This window comes from Candoia aspera, chromosome 4 (assembly GCF_035149785.1).
Source record: "Candoia aspera isolate rCanAsp1 chromosome 4, rCanAsp1.hap2, whole genome shotgun sequence".
NCBI classification, from domain to species: Eukaryota; Metazoa; Chordata; class Lepidosauria; order Squamata; family Boidae; genus Candoia; species Candoia aspera.
In genome coordinates this window covers 52,178,673-52,188,867 of record NC_086156.1, presented here as the reverse complement: position 1 = coordinate 52,188,867, position 10,195 = coordinate 52,178,673, and the positions used below count along the sequence as shown (strand labels likewise).

General features: G+C 38.2%; 1 protein-coding gene across 2 annotated transcripts in view; it reads left to right on the top strand.

Annotated features, from left to right (window-relative positions):
- Window positions 1–8,454: 8,454 nt before the first annotated feature.
- Window positions 8,455–10,195, top strand: part of TRAK1 (trafficking kinesin protein 1) — a 101,027-nt gene continuing 99,286 nt past the window's right edge. For both annotated transcript variants that reach the window (XM_063304146.1, XM_063304145.1), the window contains exon 1: window positions 8,455–8,662. The gene's annotated coding sequence lies outside the window, so the exon portion shown is untranslated. The remainder of the gene's footprint in view (window positions 8,663–10,195) is intronic.

The following is a 10,195-nucleotide window of genomic DNA, read 5'->3' as shown; positions in this document are numbered from 1 at the left end:
TTATGCCTAGGTAACACCACTAATTTGTGAGCTACTTTGATCTCCTATAGTCTTTCAGGTGCTATTCAGGAACTGTTTATTACCTATAAAGCCCTTCATGGCACAGGGCCAGGTTATTTGTGGGAGCACCTATCTCCAGTTATGTCTGCCCATCTCACAGGATGCAACAGAGTCGGCAGACTTCAGGGCCTCTCCATGAAACAATACCATCTGACGAGACCCAGGAGGTCTGCCTTCTCTGTAATGGCATCCAACTTTTTGAACAGCATATCTTGCTGATTTAGATGGACCCAATCAGCTGGACTTCTGAAAGGCTTTAAAAAGGGTTTTCTCCCAAGCACTTGGTTAGAATATTGGATGATCCTGTCTGGAAAATTGGTTTAGGTTTATGAATAGAGTATATTGTATTTTTGGCCTCTGCTTCTGCTGTTTTATATTCTGTTGTTTTGGCTTCTTTATGTTTATTGTTTATCATGTTTTGTTCTTAACCCAACGTTAGCTGCCCAGAGTCTCATTTGCAAGTTGGGGAGTCATACAAATAATTTAAATAAATGAATAAAATCAACCAAAACTTTGTAGTCTTAGTGATCATAAACAGTTGGTTACATTAACTAAATGTTAATCTCCGTTATATTTAATCTATAAGTGGAGGTTTATATGAGGCAGAATTGTTCTTTAGTAAATACTGTTAGTGGTTCTTCAGCTTCTCTGAAACGGTTCAGTATAGTAAAAAGTAAAGAGGTAAATTAGTCTTCCTGAACTGGAATTCTGAGAAGTGTGGAAGAATGTGCAAAAATAATGATATAGAGTATATAACATTACCAACCAGCATGTCTCACTCAGTATAATATTGAAGCTGACATCTTAGAAGGTGATACTGAAGAAATTTGTGTGCACTCACAGGAAGGCAGTGATTTTTCTGCTTCTATTTTATAGAGTTGAGTACTTAAATGTAATTGCTTAATTTCCTATTTACTTATTATTTTAGCCCTATCCATAAAAAAAAAATCTGGATTTTTATTATTTTTTTTAATGGAAGTGACCCTTTCCCTACCGTACAAATCCCTGCAGGGAGAACATGAGAGCTTGTATGATGTATACTCAAGGCTCAGCTGAAATGAATATAAAAGCAAGCCAAAATTTGACAGCTGCTGCTAAAATAAATAAATAAACCAAGCCAGACACTCAGTCTGAAGGCACCATTTCTAAATTAGATTGCTTGACCTTTGCAAGGATTCGTTAATATTCTTCTCTCCATTGTGATAAAAGTATTCTGCAGGTATCAGTCATTACAACTTGGTGTTTAATGACACATACATGGGTGGAAGAAAATCTGGTCGTGTCTCAAAAACCTAGGGCCGGTTTGGCCTAGAATATTTTTGTCATTTCAGAACTATTTAATGTGTTAAATTAATTTCAGATGAATGCCTCTAATTTACAGTAGTATAATTTGGCATGCTAACTTCTAAAAATATATAAACTTTTTTTTCTTTATTCCAGTGCATGAATTGTGGGTAAAAGCAATAGTCCTCATTGACTTTTTCCTGGAAGTTTGTATAATGCCAGCAAACTGACTTGTGCATAAACTGTAATGACATTTCTGTTGTAAAAAATTATTCATACTAGCATTTAGCTATGTTCTGTCTAAAACTGTCTCATTTTTGCCTACTCTTCTGGTACTAGACTTTTACTGTATCTCATTGTTCTGAATCTCATTGTTATTTCTCTTGAATAAGCTTTTTATTTTAACGAATGAAAATAAGAATGGTGAATTAGTTGTATGTATACATTTGAATCTTTTGAGGTCTCCTTTTATTTGTATTGGGAATTTTTAGTGTATATTGTTTGAAAGAGAAAAACCAGTCTTGCCACACCTCTCCAGAGATATTGGGCTCTGCTGGCTATGAGTTCCAATTGGCATATCAACAACTCTGAAGAGCAGCAGATTAGGTGTACTTCTCTGACCTTGACTGTGTATCTTTTGGCTTCCTTCCCAGTGACTGTTAGGCCTTCTGCCCACCTGACTTTTTTATGTAAAAACAAAAACAAAAAGCAAAGCAATAAGTCAACCTCTAGTAGTGTCTTTATTTCAAACAATTTCCCTGGGTATTAGATGGGCCTCAAAAGTTTTCTTACAAAACAAAAGTGATGGGTAATTGAAGTCCTGATCTTTGTTTGGAAACCTGCTTCCCCAGAAAAAGGACACATGTAAGCAGGTATAGGAGAGAGTGTGCTGCGGGAGGACAAGGTAGAGAAGATGACAACATTATGGGAAACATACTGTTTTCAACTAGTTACGTCCCCTGTGGCAGTGATTTTGTAAATACACCAATACCATATTCTCAAATCCTACATGTGCCCACCAGCTCTAAAAAATTGGAGGCTTGGCTGTAGATCCCTGTAAGTTGTATTGCTGCATTCTGTGGTTAGATGGCATTTTGACACTTCAGGTATTAGGTTGTCTTGCAGGCATCCAGAATTTTGAATCAGGCACTGCTTCTAATAAAGCAAAAAAGCGAAGTAGCTGCCGCTGGCCAATTTAATATCATGTGAGTGTTGCACAAGGAGGAGCTATTTATAGCATTTGCTGGAGGCAGGAGATGTGACACAGATGTTACCGAGAATATTCTTTATCACTGAAGGTCATGAAGAAGGCTTTGTCTTTATAAGAAAGTATATTGGTGCATTTATACTGTATCTCTTTTAGCCTCATATTTTAGGCACACCTACACTCTGTATGATAGTTGTTTGCCTATATATAGGCTTGTTATTAACATTCTGCCAAGCCAGATTCAAGAACTTGGCTTAACTTGCATTTCAGAGCAGTGTTAAAGAAGGTCAGTGCAACTGCCTTCTTTCATGGCGTCAATAGTCTCATGTTCTAGTGGATTGAAGTTTGAATTTAGCATATGCATTTGGCAGATCACTCCTGCTTTTAAATACATTGGACACACTTTATTTTAAGCCAGAATGCCTAGAATTTTCGAATGATCAGGAATGAGGAAGCCAGCATTCTCCTGGGTACTTCTTGCTTAGCTTCTCCTATCTTCAGAACTGATATAACAAATCAGAAATTCTTTGTTTATAATTTGTTTAGTTCAGCCTTTCCCAAACTCCACCTTCTAAATAAGTTGGCTTCAGTTCCTGGAATACTCCAGCCAACACGGCCTTTGCTAAAAGGTCCACAGGTTTGGAAAATGCCTGGATGGGACAAGTTAGTTTAATGGCATATTTGAGGTAAGATTCCTGATTCCTGAATAATAAGCCATAGCGTGTGTTTGGACAGAGGCTTTCTAATTTGTTTAGCTGCTCCTGCAGATAGGTGGAATCAATGGGAGCAATCAAGCGTTGTGCACCACTGCAGTTGCTCATTCCTGATAAAGTGAAATTCAGCATCTAAATAAGACCATTGCTACACTGAGTACAGGAAGAATTTCAAATATTAATTCAAATATACCATTTGAAGTGGAGATTGCTGCAGATGTTCTGATTAACAATAACCATTATGATTATTGGCAGGAGTAGAAGCTTGTCAGTTTAGGTACAAGACACTCAAAGCAGCTGGAGAATAGAGAACTATAGGTCCAGACAGGAGTAAGGGAGGAGCTTTCTTGAAGTGCTCAGAGCATTTTGACATGGCGGAATGTAAAGCCAGTCACATTTGTGTCAAAGTAGTATGAGGCTGTTTAAATAATGTCCTACTTTTGCTTGGGACGCGGTGGCGCTGCGGGTTAAACCGCTGAGCTGTCGATCGGAAGGTCGGCGGTTCGAAACCGCGCGGCGGGGTGAGCTCCCGTTGCTCGTCCCAGCTCCTGCTCACCTAGCAGTTCGAAAACATGCAAATGTGAGTAGATCAATAGGTACCGCTTCGGCGGGAAGGTAACGGCGTTCCGAGTCGTCATGCTGGCCACATGACCCGGAAGTGTCTATGACAACGCCGGCTCCAAGGCTTAGAAACGGAGATGAGCACCGCCCCCTAGAGTCGGATTCGACTGGACTTTACGTCAAGGGAAACCTTTACCTTTACCTTTGTTCAAGAAATCAGTAGCTTATACGGAAGGAGGAGAAATACTCTGACAAATTATTTTCTCTACAGTTGTTGTTCTGAAGATTAAATACCAGATGTAAATATCAGTTCATATTTTGTTTAAATAACATTTAATGTTTATGGAACATTTATCTTACTCGAGCAACAAACACTGAATTTTATCCAGAGCATAGGGATGAAGTCATAGATACCCTTCATTATAAGAAAGGTCAGCATTAGTTTCCCCTCCTTTGCAAGTGGTTATGCTGAGAGACATCAAGATTTAAATTGCACAGTTCCTAATTTTCAGTGTAGTTTCTTTACCACATGAAATGTCTTCATGGTTGCAGATTCTGCAGTAAACTTTTCAAATAGGAAATTAAAGATTGTCCTATAAATCAGTGGAAGTCATATTTCTGCTATATGTTTGAAGCTAAATTATCTTACTATGTCTGTGAAAGCAATTATCTTATATAACATGCTTTAGGAGAGCTTCCCTCAGAAATATTTTTTTTCCTGTTGGATATAAACATTCTTCTTTCTTGATACAGTTTTTCCTCCTCTCAGTCACCAGCTATAGTAAAGAAATCATGAACATCTAATCTAACCATCTCCCAAACCCTAACCCATGGTTTACAAACCAGAATGGCAGGGTTCACATTACACCAGACATTAAATCCATATATTATGGATTTGTGTAATGTGTGATTATAATAACAAGCTATAATAACCTTGAGAGGTGGGAGATTAAAAGTGTGCAATGTGTGGCTTTGTTTTTGAGGGATTGGGAGCCATCTGATATGTACATGGAGCACCATAAGTGATAGAGGAGACTGAAATCTCATAGTGGAGATATCTGTCCTCGTCTCTTTTCCTTCTTTCTTCTTTCACTATTTTTCTTTTCTCCCTTGCAATTTACAGGAAAGGGACAGACAGATCTTAGCAGTGGTCTGAACAGAATTCTTGTGGAGAGGATTTGAAATGAAACGGAGAATTGCCAATAGCCAAAGGTTGCAAGTTGCATACTCCAGATTGTGAAAACCTTCTGATTGAGCTCACTAAGTGATTTTAGCCCACTCTCAGCTTAATTTACCATACAGTAGGCTATAAAATAGGCCAAATTACTTTTTCATTGCTGCTTTATGTATTATTCAACATAGAAGATAATAAAATCTTCCCCTTATTCCAGCACTATATTCATCTTACTCTTTTAATTGTTTTACTTGGATTTAAGTATAGCTTCAGACATTAATGAATGACTTATGCACTTGAGAAAACCATAGGTAATATGAGAATAATCTAGGTAGCAAATTTTTTATTAGCAGAGATTGTGCCTTCCAGATATGTGAGGCAATCTAATACATTTGGAGGGTGTTCAAGTTACAGAAGGCTGGTGAATATGCTAGACCTTTTTTAAAATACATGTACATAGTATTGGTGATGTTCTGTTTCCATTAGAATTGGAATGCTTTTCAGGGTCGATATCCCCAAGAGAATTTAGCATGCACCTGTGGCACTATAAGCAGTACACGACTTTCAAAAACACTTATTATATTAGTCTTGGCAACAGCGTTTTAGATTGCTATTTATTGAAATTCCTTTCTATGAAAGAGCAAATATGGAAACAATAGACAGAATAATTGTCTTTCTTTTTTATGCTTATGTATGCAATTCATCTTTCTTTGTCAACTCATCATGAATTGATCTTATAATTTGGATCTTGTATATAATGGTAATATGGGATTCATGTGCCTTGTGCGACTTGACTCTTAGGCCTTTATTTTTAGAAATTCCTCCCCTGTTCTCATCCTTTCTCCATCTCCCTGCTTCTTATTATGTGTGTCATAGTATATTTAGTAGACTTCAAAATACTTCATGCCTGGTGGCAATTAAGCATATACCTCTGTGTATTACTGAGATGGAAAAAGTAACAAACAAGCATGGAATTCATGAACATAATTAATTTAAATGGAAGCTTCCTGTTGGTTGGGAAATATAAAAAAGAGGACACTGAGGAAGAAGGACTGACATATGTATTTTTATATGGTTCTCTTCTTCCTCTAGTGCAGCCTTTCTCAACCTTTTGACCCTGGAGGAACCCTTGAAATATTTTTCAGGCCTCAGGGAACCTCTGTACATTCAGACTCAAATATAGGCCAGAAATTACAAAATAATTGTATTCGTTTCATGTAGGCCTGTATATATGCATTAATGGGGTTCTTAAACTAAAAATAAAGAATGAAACTTACCTCTTTAATGTGAAGTTGCCCAAATTTGAAATAATTTTTTAAATAAATTGTGATCTCCCAGGGAATCCCTGATGAACTCTCACAGAACCATAGGGTTCCGTAGAACCCTGGTTGAGAAACTCTGCTCTAGAGGGAAAGTCTCCACATTGGAACTTGTTGAACTGGGGATTTGGGTTGTTATTTATCATAGTAAATAAGTATATATTGCCATCAGTGTGCTTAATGATTTCCAGTGTCTAGGACATACAAATAGAAGCCCAAAAATTTATGAAGAACCTGAACTGGAAAACAGCTTGTTTATTATACCTAATGATTGGCTATAGTTCAAGGCTGGTCTCTGGATGGGACTACTGAAGGCCACAGGCCTCTATTTCAGCCCCAGCGCTGCCGCCACTGTGCAGGACAGCCAAAAGGGCAGAGATGGGGGTGGGGAGTGGGGGGGAGAGTTGAAGAGAAGGCAGAGGAGGCAGTCCCTTACCTTACTGAGGTTCGGTGCTGGGAGTGACCCACCAACCATGGGAATGGCTTGGATCGAGGTGGGTTGTTGCTTAATGGCCAGTGGGATTAGGTTAACAACAGCAACAGGGACTGCCAGGATTGCCATCGCCAAGCGATGCAGTCACCTAATGTCATGCTTTATGACCGCATTGCTTAGTAGTAGAAAGTCTGGTCCCAATTACCATCATAACTCAAGGACTACCTCTCCTTATTAGTATCTTCTGCATCTGGCTGGCCTGCGTGTGATATGAGATGCCAAAGATGGACCATTAGCCAGATCCATCATGATTCTTCTAGTCTAATGACAGAAGTTCTCTGTTAGGACATACAGTTAGAGATGAGATACATTTAAGGAGAAAAAAGACTACATGTACTGAGGTTTGTTTCGGTTATGGTTGAAGATCAACACTACCTATACATATTGTCGCAACAGCATGGGGACTAAAGCATGGCCATTGTGTCCAATTCCACTGTGCTACAGTTCTTTCCCACACCAATGTTGATTATTCTAAAATGTGGCATAAATATTGGGTGTTGGAATAGGATTGGGGAGGGGGGAGTCCTAGATTCAAGTTTACCTTCAGTCATGGAAACTGACTTGGCTTCTTTGGGCCAATCACACACTTTCAGACCAACCCACCTCACAGGATTGCTGCTGTGGGAAAAAAATGAAGGCTGATCCCTATGTAAGCTTCCTTCAGCTTCTGAAAAAACAGTGGATATAAATCAGATAAAATGGCTATTGAAAGGATTTAAATAGCATTTTCAGCACAACAGACTGGATCAGTTGGAGATCCCATTTAATGATATAAAGATATCTAAGGTTATAACATACCAAAGTGAGATTCTTTGCATAAATAAAGTATTACAAAGTGTAAACTATTTATACAATGTTTAGGAATTAGTATGGACTGTTATAGGCTCAAGTCTCATTCTTAATGTACAAAATAATAATTTTCTTTGTTCATCCAGCTACATATGGAATGCCTAATAAAAAATAAGTTGAGAAATGAATGTGCTTCAACCACTTGAACTATTTAGAAAACTGGTACATTTTTAAAATGGACATAATTCGTCAGCTTGCCATCTATTTCCATGCTTTAAACTTGATTTCTATTGGTGACTTTTTTTTTACGTTTTAACATAATTTTTTAGTTTTTTAAGTTTGTAGGTTTATATTGTTCTTGAAATGAATCCTGGATGGTTAAATGAAACTGACTGTACTAGTTCATTGGGCCCCTTGTCAATAGAATTAATACTGATGTACAAAAGTGCATCATTAATATTTGTAGTTCCTAGATTCTCTTCGTGTCCTGATTGTTTTTGTTTGAAACTGGGAACTGGTGACCTCCAGAAACCCTGGCTATATTCCCAGTTTTTACTCTTCTGAACTTGTTTGTCTGTATAGATTTTAAAAGATATCTAGGAGTAAAATAGAGACTATTCCATGCTGCTTCTCTCAGCTGCCTAGGACATTTAGAAAATGTGCCTTGGGATCGCTAGTAAAGAACAAACTATTTTAGAAATGTGTCTTGTTTACTTCTGTTGAGTTTGCCTGAATTAAACTTTCCTTCTTTTGTATATGTACTACAGATTTGTCAAGGAAGCCAACAGCAAAGAGGGAAGATTGTATTGCCGATCTCTGCCAGACCCAGTCTCCTGCCTTAGCCCCCTGATGGCAGTTGGGACTTCGCTGTGAAACTTGCCAAGCTGGACGCCACAGTTTTGAACGACTACTCTTTGGCTACTGCTGTGCCCTCTCTTGAGACAACTAATCATGCAGTCCTAGCCTGTAGTACAGGCATTCAAGAAGAGCACTATGTAAGTGAAGCTGTGGAAAATGATGTGTCAGACTACAGGGAATACCGAGATGCTGGCACCATTACCGGTAGGCAATAATCTTGACTTTTCTCTCTTAGTGTTGACAACCTGCCATCAGTATTGTGAGATTATTTGGGAGGAGTTTGAACCTGTGAGTCCCAAAGACGTTGACAGGGTTCTTGATACTGTGGGTATGGCCACTCATATTTTATATCTGTGCCCCTCCTGGCTGGTCCAGAGAAGGGGCATGTGAGTGGATCAATGCAGTGGTAAATGCCTGTTTGACAGAGGGAGTGGTTCTATTGGTTCTGAAGAGACCATCGTTGTATCCAGCAGCATGGGTAATTATGGGTGCAACCCATTAGTCCCATTTGCCACAGCTATTCTGCAAGCTTCACTGGCTCCCACTAGGCTTTCAGGTACAATTCAAGGTGCTAGTTATCACTTTTAAAGCCCTACATGGCATAGGACCAGACTACTTGTTGGACTGCCTGCTCCCAAGAACATCTGCCCACCCCACATGTTCCTATAGGGAGGTTATGTTCCAGATCCTCTCATTTAAGTATTGCCATCTCATGGGACCTAGGAAGTGTGCCTTTTCAGTGGCTGTCACTGTCCTCTGGAACAACTTTCCCCCCAGTATATGATGGACCCCAACCCTGCTGGACTTCAGAAGACCTGGCTCTTTCCCCAGGTGTTTGGGCCTAGGTGAGCGGAGTGACCCATTGGTTGTTTTAATTTATTCCATTCAGGATGTTATTTTGCTCATCTGGGTTATCTTTTAATAATATATGATTATTGGGGTTTTTTCTTGTTAAATGTTCACTTTTATTTTACACTGCCTAGCATCACTTTGGTAGAGTTGGGCAGCCATATAAATGCTTAACATAAACAAACAAACTGGGCAAGCCAGTACTGGTACTAATAGTACATTTTTTAAATATAGAATTCAGCATAATGATTTCTAATCTGTCATAAAAAGGTCTTTTGTTTGCAGTCTTAAGATATAAGGTTACCATTATAACATGAGAGCCTCTTCTCGTGTAAGAATTCTCATGAACATTTAGATATTCTAAATGAATTTTAGTTAGGTTTAGTTGGAGGACTAAGTATAATATACAGCAACATCTGTCATTGTCTGGTGTACTCATACCATAGAAACCCACATGTGTCAGCTTTTAGATTACATATTGAAATTACATGCATGGTTTGTGGGAAACTGGCAATTTCAAGAACAGTGATTAGCATGTACTGCTGATTGGTAAGATGAGAACTGAATATCTGCAACAAAAACATTTTTAATTACAGAGACAATAGATCTGTATAATATTGATAGATTTCAAATTTAAGTGTTTTGTGGCAATCCAACTCAATGACCAAAGATCAGATATAATGTGAAAATATGGCAAAGGAGTATAAATGCAAATCTGTGCCTCTAGGTTGAAGAAAATAAGGTATTAAGTTTTTCTGATTGCTGGACCTTTGCAAAAAATAATACTTCCTCTTTCAAACACATGTCTAGTACAGATCTGTCATAAAATGGAACATTACAGATTTTTTTAATATATATATGTATGTATGTATGTATGTTTCTTACTCT